The 8,220-nt window shown below is 45.1% G+C and overlaps 1 long non-coding RNA gene across 1 annotated transcript; it reads right to left on the reverse strand.

Moving 5' to 3' along the window:
* Positions 1–3,368: 3,368 nt before the first annotated feature.
* Positions 3,369–8,220, reverse strand: LOC123624219. Its single transcript, XR_006730083.1, has 3 exons — positions 8,065–8,220; positions 6,097–6,191; positions 3,369–3,415 (listed from the first exon to the last, which is right to left on the reverse strand). It is a non-coding gene; the product is annotated as an uncharacterized LOC123624219 (long non-coding RNA).

Raw genomic sequence — 8,220 nt, forward strand, 5'->3', positions numbered from 1 at the left:
TGGGATTACAGGCATGAGCCACCACATGCAGCCTTCTGTTTGATTTTGAGACGTTTACAGATTTCTGAGATGGGAGCATTCTCCATATTGCAATAGTCTTTCTAATTAAAGTCTCTCCCTATTTAATTCTGGATTTGTTTTTATTTGACTAAACTTAGTCTCCATTTTCTGGGGATAACTTGGATAACATCAGAAACCTGGAGGGTATACTCTCCCCAGCCAGGAACAGAGCTTACTCACCTTTCTTCCCTAGAACTGAGACTGCTTGAGGCATAGCAGGTACTTAACATGAGAAGGAAGCTGGGAGACCGAGTGCCGGCTCCTCCTTGCCCCAGGAGCTAAGTTCTCCCTGTTCACAGCTGTAGCTGCCAGCGATTCTGGAAACATGTTCCGCTGCCATGGAAATGAATGCAGTCACAGAGTGGGAAACTTTAAGTTACTTTTCTGAGAGAGTTACATCATTTAGAAGCAGATCTCTAAAAGTCCTTGTTCCTGCAGGAGTCGGTGGCTGGGTGACAGTAATCCAATCCACATGGTTAGCTATGACTGTCACATGAAGCTAAAATGACTGGTTGGAAATGCAAAAACTATTGCCAATTACTCGAGCTCCTTGCTTCCTCCAGCTGGTAACTGGACTAGCAGACACATCTCGGCAGCAGCCTGACCCACCCTAGTGACTGGGGCAAGAAGTTGATCTGTGGGTCTCAGCTGTTCTTGAGAAAGCTGAGTCGACTAAAAGCTGTTCCCCCTTCCCCTGACACTGCTGCGGAGGCTGGTCCCCACCCGCTGCCGGCCTCCCTGGGCCTGTGTATCTTTTCATCACTCTTGACTGGCTCTGGCCTATTTCTGGATCCCATATCTGTCCTCTGACAAACCCTGCGTCTCCGCCAGCTTCCTGGCGTCTGTCACTCCGAGAGGCATGGGAAAACGACATTGCCCAACAGAACCAGATCTCACTGTGGCAAAAATAGACTCATCAAAAGCAATTTGGGCATGCACGAATGTCCCCAGCACTGAACATCCCCAATCACTGATTTCCCCTGTCTGAGTAATTTATTCCCCCTGGGGATGTTTTGCGAACGTTTATGCACCTTTAGGCGTTTTAATGGTCTGATTTTCTTAATTTTGATGGCTTTTTCTTTTTCCTTTTACTTAAAAAAATTATTTAAATCCATTTAAAGCTGATGATTCCTTTTCTCTGTTTGTAGGAGCAACAAGCTAAAAATAATGTAATTATCCAACAATAGAAGACATTTCCTGTACACCTGGTTGCTCCGTGGTGCTCAGGCTGCCGGCCGAGGGTTACTTATCCCCTCCCGCTGGCCTTGCTCGCTGGGGGCTAACCCATGGCCCGGTGGCCTCGGCCTCTGTCTTTCCTAGGAATCTGTTCCAGCCAGCTGACCTCTGCCTCGTCCTTCCCAATCTGCCAGGATACCTGCTCATTTCCGGGGTGCTGAATGGTGCACAGTCCTGCCCACGGGCAACTGATGACAAAAGTGCATCTAATCTCTGCACCCAATTTGCTCCCTCTGCCATAAATGCAGGCAGCATCTGAGGAGCTGCGTCTGCTCCCTCTCCTTGCCCCTGCCCAGCGCAGACAATTGAGGACATTATGTTAGTGACATCCTCGGATCACTCACAGTGCACAACACTCCCCCACTTCTCTCAGTCACATGTCAGGCCCAGAAGCAGTTATGATGATTACAGCATCACCTCCCTCCTTTCCATCTACACAGTCGAACAGCTGCGCTTCAGTCTAGAAAAGTCACCCTGAAAACCGGCTCTAGTCTGAGGGGGTGACATATTCTTGCTTTGTCCTCAGAGATGTTCTTCTGCTGCCCTCGCAGTGGGGGGAGTACCTCCTGGGCTGGCTGCGGCAGCCCTGCCCAGGGAGGGAGAGATCTGCCCACCAATACAGAAGCTGAATCTCACCAGTCTGGGATGAGACGGGTACTTCTAATCAATCAACCAATCAATCAAGTTTTTTCGTCTTCCAAAAAGACACTAATGCCCAGTCAGCAGCCACTGAATTAGCCTGAACATATCACACAAACAAACTCTCATTAGCATATTGTTGCCTTGGTGCTTTATGAAGCTGACTAAAGTTACATTTCCTGATTCAGAGGTCACAACTGAAATGGCTCAAGTGGGAACAAAAGGGGAAATTTTGATAACATATGGGTTGACCCTTTACAGTCTGGAGCTGATTCTGTGAGCTATTCCAACAAGCACGCATTCTATATTATATGGAGCAATGTGTTGAATCATGCAACCAAAACATGTTCTCCATAGCTCTTAGGTATTTTTGAGAATGGAGTTTCAAGTTGTTTTCCTGATTTCTATGAAGACCGTGATGAAATCACAGAATATATAAAACAAAAGATTGTTTACATTGTATCCAAATGCAAACTAGACTCTACTTATCTATCTGCATGTTTGGAAAATGGTGAAAATGTAAATTTTGGAAAATTCCACTGAGTCCATAAACAACTTTTTCTTTCTTTTTTTGGAGACAGGGCCTTGCTCTGTCCCCCAGGCTGGAGTGCAGTGGCATCATCACAGCTCACTGCAACCTCCAACTCCTGGGCTCAAGCGATCCTCCTGCCTCAGCCTCCTGAGCAGGTGGGACTACATATCAAAGAAAAATTTTAAAAATCTTACTTGCTAAGCACCTTTTACATAACACCTCTCAAAAGAAGTATGATTTGCTTACCAATAATATTGACACTATCATAATGAAATTTTTGGTTACTTTTCAGTTTTCTCAAAGCATGCAGAAACACTTTATGGGATTTTTGATTTATGGAAGTGGAAGGAGATAGCCTTCTTAGACATCTATAAGATGTCTAAAGAAAAGATGTTAAAATGTTGGCCTACTATAAAACCGTATTTTCTAAGTGTGGAATAAGAACAATGTCCTTCTCTGATTTAGAAATACACTAAGGATAAGAATGGAGAAAAGAGTTACTGTAAAATGAAAATGTATATGCTGTTTCTCTAAAACTGTTTCATAATCTTTGAAGAAGCTATAGAAAAGGATGAACTAAGTGCATCTGACTTGTTCCATTTAGGTGTAGGTTGTGACAAAAACTCATCCAGTGAAAAAAAATGACTCATTTCTTGGAAGAAGATTGCTTTGAAACTCAAAAAATTATCAGCAGGAAAAGATAGCCAAGTTAAACAGGACTTCCTCAATTTCTTTACTTAAACTGTAATTTAATTGGAAGCCAATTACCTCTGTGCTTTAAAACCATTTTTTTCCCTGAGAAAAGAGGTTTAACTTAGGATGACATCCAATGTGCTTTGAAGTGTTTTAGAATGGGGGACATTTTAGACAGGGCTCACCTGTATGATGAATTTGTAGACCTTATTGACAAACAGCTGGGCTAGCAGACAAGGCTGGTCTAAAGCGAGCCTATAGATAAAAAGAAGATGGATATTTATGGAGAGGTGGAAATTTATTCCTCCAAGTCTAAAAACCCGCTGTCGCTAGTAAGTAAAGTCCCGAGGATTCCATGTCATCACCTCGGACGTGTGCTAGGGATCAGTGCACTGTGGGCTTGAGAAGAGCAGAGCTGTAAGTCAAGCGCATTTTACACTTGTCTCTGGTTGTAGCATTTTATAAAAAGGAAAGATGGATGTCCTAAATGCCACAGGCAATTCGGAGAAGTATTATTAGCAAAGGAAGCTGAAAGAATAAAAATACCCTACTGTAGCATGGGACAAAAGGCATGTCATGGTTATTTTTATTAAATATATATAATATCTATTTCATTAATCCTATTGTATTTATGTTTTCCTTTTTCGAAGTCTTACATTTATGTATCTTAAGAATATATAATAATTAGCCTGTAAAACTTAAAAATCCAATAAGGAATTTTGAAAAGTTAAAATAAACTGCTGTATCAGAGGATAGAGACAGTATAAAAATGTTGTTATATTTTTCTCACACATGTTAATTAGTCTTGCTATTCATTACACCAATTGCCACTAACTAGTCCTACTGTTGTTTTGTTGAAATAGCATTTATGTAACAGAAAAGAAATAATAAAGAATATTATTATTTGAAAGAAACACGTATTTTTATAGTACTATTCAAGAAGTAATAACAATATGTGTATAATTATTTGTCACATATTATATTACTGTGGCTTTTTTATTGGTCTGGCATGGCAGGACTATGTGTGGGCTGTCTTTTTAAAAAGGTAGTGATCCTGTCCGTCACTCAGCATCCTTCTGGGATTCATCCATGGTGTTGTGTGGATCAGTCATTCAGTCCTGTTGATTGCTGGTGGTGTTCCATTGGGCGGGGGTGGACACACCCCTGCTGCTGTCGCTGTTCATGAGCTGATGGGCATTTGTGTTGTCTCCAGTTTGGGGTGATTATGAATAATGCTATTATAAACATGTGCATGCGGGTTGGTTTTTTTAAATTTATTTTTTATTTCAAAATATTAAGAGGGTACACATGTTTTGTTACATGGATACATTTTATAATGCTTAAGTCAGGGCTTTTAGTGTGCCCACACCCAGTAGTGTACATTGTACCCGATAGGTCACTTTTTACCCCTCCCCCATCTTGATTTCAAATGACCTTTCCATCTCTTTGTGCCCCTGTGTGCCCATCAATTAGCTCCCGATCATTAGAGAGTACATGTGGTGCTTGCTTTTCCATTCCTGAGATACTTCACTTAGGATAATGGTCTCCAGTTCCACATACAGGTTTTTATATGAACATATTTTTATTTTTTGGGGGTAACTACCTAAGAGTGGAATGAATAGGTTGTATGGTAAGCATGTGTTTTGCTTTGTGAGAAACTCCCAAATTATTTTCCAAAGTGGCTGAACCATTTGGCATTCCCGCCAGCAATGTCTGAACTGCTCTGCACCCTAGGTAGCGCTTGATAATTTCAGAGTTAATTTTCAGCTATTCTAATAGATGTAGAGCGGTATTTCATTATTTTGAAATTTCACGGCAGTCATTTTGATGGGCATGCACAATTGCTTCCGATGGAGCTGAGACAAAAAGGAAACATAAGGAAAGAAAATTTCTTCCTGTGAAATGGAAGAATGGGAACAGGTGTGGAAAGGGTCCAGGAATGTGCGTGACATCGCGTATGTTCTGGGTAAGAATCAGCTTTGGCTGGGGACGAGTGCCCCTGGGAGGGGGTGTCAACGAGGCTCCCTCTCCCCTCAGAAGCTCAGCCCCAGAGCCCTGGCAGTTCTCAGGTCGTGTGCCTCAAGGGGACAGAAGGAACTCAAGGAGAGGGGAGACTTGCTCAGAAAGCACATTCTTGGCGGTGGTGTCCTGTTGCTGGGCTGTGAGCTCCACGAAGGCAGCCCACGGTCACTCTCGTCCCCTGCTCTGCCCCCAGACCTGGCTCACTGCCTGCCCCATAACAGGAGCCCGAGAGGTACTCAGGGAACGAATGGAATAGTGAGTGTCTCCAGACTGTGTAAGCTGCTCTAGTGACCGTCACCCAGAACAGTGACTGCATGCTTTCTGCCAGTCTGGAGGAAGTCCCTTTTGCTCACCCCAGGCCCAACTCATGGCCCCTCTGGTCATTTCTTTTCCTCCTCTTACACCCACCCATTCCACTGCCCCTTCCTTTGCCACCGCTTCTCCTCTGGGCTGTTGGCACAGCCTCCTCCTCACAATGCTCCCTGCCTCCCCCATCCCCGTCTCTCCCCCACTTTCTAAGCTGCCTCATCTATGCGAGATGCTGAATTCATATGTCCCAGCTCTTACCCTGTAGCTGCCACATCTGAGACTGTACTAGCTCCAAGATGACCACAGGAGAAGAGCCAACAGGCAGTCTGGCCCGGCTCCCTTCCTGCACCCCAGCTCCCACTGGCCCTCTGGCAGGCTCAGGCTTTGCTAAATTCTACTGGCATGTCTTTGATCCTGCCCCTTCCTGCTGCTGCCTGTCCTGTCCAGTCTGCATGGCCCTCAACAGAAAGCAGAACTAGGGCTTGAGGATCAGAGATGTGGGTTTGAACTCTGGTCCCCTAGTTCCTACCAGAGGGGACGTTGACAAATTCCTTAACCTGAGCCTCAATGTTCTTTTCTCTAAAACAGGCAATAAAAGTACCTACCTGTGTCCTTGTGTGTCTGTGAGGAGACGGTATGTGCAAAGGGCCTGGCACATGGTACAGCTTTAAACAATGGTAGATATGATATTTGGTAAATCCTGCAAGTGTAAAAAGAAAAAATAGGCTAAAAATGGGGGTATAATTTTTTCCCCCAATTCCCAATGCAGCAGTACTAAGACGTGTGGCCTTTCTGCGGTGATTGAGTCATCAGGGCTCTGTCCTCATAAAGGAATGGGAGTAGGTGCCCTTCTGAAAAGGGTAGATGGGGGAGTGCACTCTTTCCCACCCCTTCTGTCCCTCTACCATGTGAGGACACAGCGTCCCTCCCTCCCCTCCGGAGGACGCAGCAACAAGGTGCCATCTTGCAAGTGGAGAGCAGCCCTCACAAGACAACCGAACCTGCTGGTGCCTTGATCTTGGACTTCCCAGCCTCTGGAGCTGTGAGAAATAAATTTCTGTTCTTTATAAATTACCCAGTCTTGGGTATTTTGTTATAGCAGCCCAAACAAACTAAGACAAAGTTGTTCCAAGAAGAGGACACTCAAAATGTCTCAGAAGTGGAATGGCCTCCTTGGAGTAGAAAGTTCCCCAGCCTGGGTGGGATCCCAGAAGGAACGTTATGATCACATAGCAAATGTAACCAGTACCAGGGGAGAGAGGGACGCTTCAGATGGGCTCTCTTATTCAATGACCCTCGAAAGCCCAGCCTCCAAGAACGCCCTGGGGTTTCAATGGGCTTCCAGTTGCTGGAAAAGCAAAAACACACAGAAGGAGCCCGTCTGTCAATCAGACAAGTAATTAAGGAAAGTAGGTGCTTTTAACACGAGGTAATGTCAGCATCAGGGGCTGTACACAAAGGCGGGTTATTTTTGGTATTTGGTGAAGGCACATTCTTCTTTTGACAATAAGAATAAAGAAAGCAATTAGAACCTCCAGGAAAATGAAAAGCCGTGCAGAAAAGCTGCAGCCTCAATGTAAAGCAATGAAACGCGGCATGCCTTGGAGCAACTGATGGGGCATGGAAAATTGCACACATTTGACCTTGGCGCTAAGAACCCCTTCCGAGTGGCCTGGGCGGCGCGACATGGGATCATCAGGGAGGCAAATGAAATCCTTGGATCTTCCTTGGCTCAGCAGTGACAGTGGCCTGTGCTCACACAGGCATGGGAATGTAACATCGGTTTACTGACTTTCTGTTTAACTTTTAGAGCCAATCTCCAGACAAAACACAACCGTTGTAATTATGACTTCAGAACAGTATCTAAATATTGCCATGTTTTAAAATGTGAGGCTATTAAAGACTTAAGTTGAAAGGGAGAGGATTGAGGAGGGGAAAAGGAGAGACAAGAGTGAAAAGTTTCTCCTGTTATGTAGTGGGTGGTCATTAGATTATATCTCCACTCTGTGGAGTAGGAAGTGAGGTTTATTAGTTAGAGCTCCTATGTAATCAGTAGAAGAACCAAGAATATTTTCACTAGCAAAAACCAGGAGTAGGGAGGGATGAAAGGGAGCCGTATAAGTGAACTAAACCCTTTTTTTTTTTTTTTTTTGAGCCAGAGTCTCGCTCTGTTGCCTGGGTTGGAGTGAGTGCCATGGCATCAGCCTAGCTCACAGCAACCTCAAACTCCTGGGCTCAAGCGATCCTACTGCCTCAGCCTCCCGAGTAGCTGGGACTACAGGCATGCGCCACCACTCCCGGCTAATTTTTTCTATATATATTTTTAGTTGGCCAGATCATTTCTTTCTATTTTTAGTAGAGACGGGTCTCACTCTTGCTCAGGCTGGTCTCGAACTTCTGACCTCGAGCGATCCACCCGCCTCGGCCTCCCAGAGCGCTAGGATTACAGGCGTGAACCACCGCGCCCGGCCTAAACCCTTATTTTTCATAGGCGAGTGGATTCGTTTCCTAGGGCTGCCATAACGAATTATGAGAAACCGGGCGACTTAGACGACATACATTCAGCATCTCACCGTTCTGGAGGCTGAGTGTGAAGTCAGGTGTTGGCAGTGTTGGCTTCTACAGGCTGTGAGGGAAGACCTGTCCCGGGCCTCTCCCCCACATCCGCTGGCTTGCTGGCAACCTTCGCCGGGTCTCGGCTTGCAGATGCATCACCGCGACAGCAGCCT

The sequence above is a fragment of the Lemur catta genome, chromosome 1, assembly GCF_020740605.2.
Source record: "Lemur catta isolate mLemCat1 chromosome 1, mLemCat1.pri, whole genome shotgun sequence".
NCBI lineage: Eukaryota > Metazoa > Chordata > Mammalia > Primates > Lemuridae > Lemur > Lemur catta.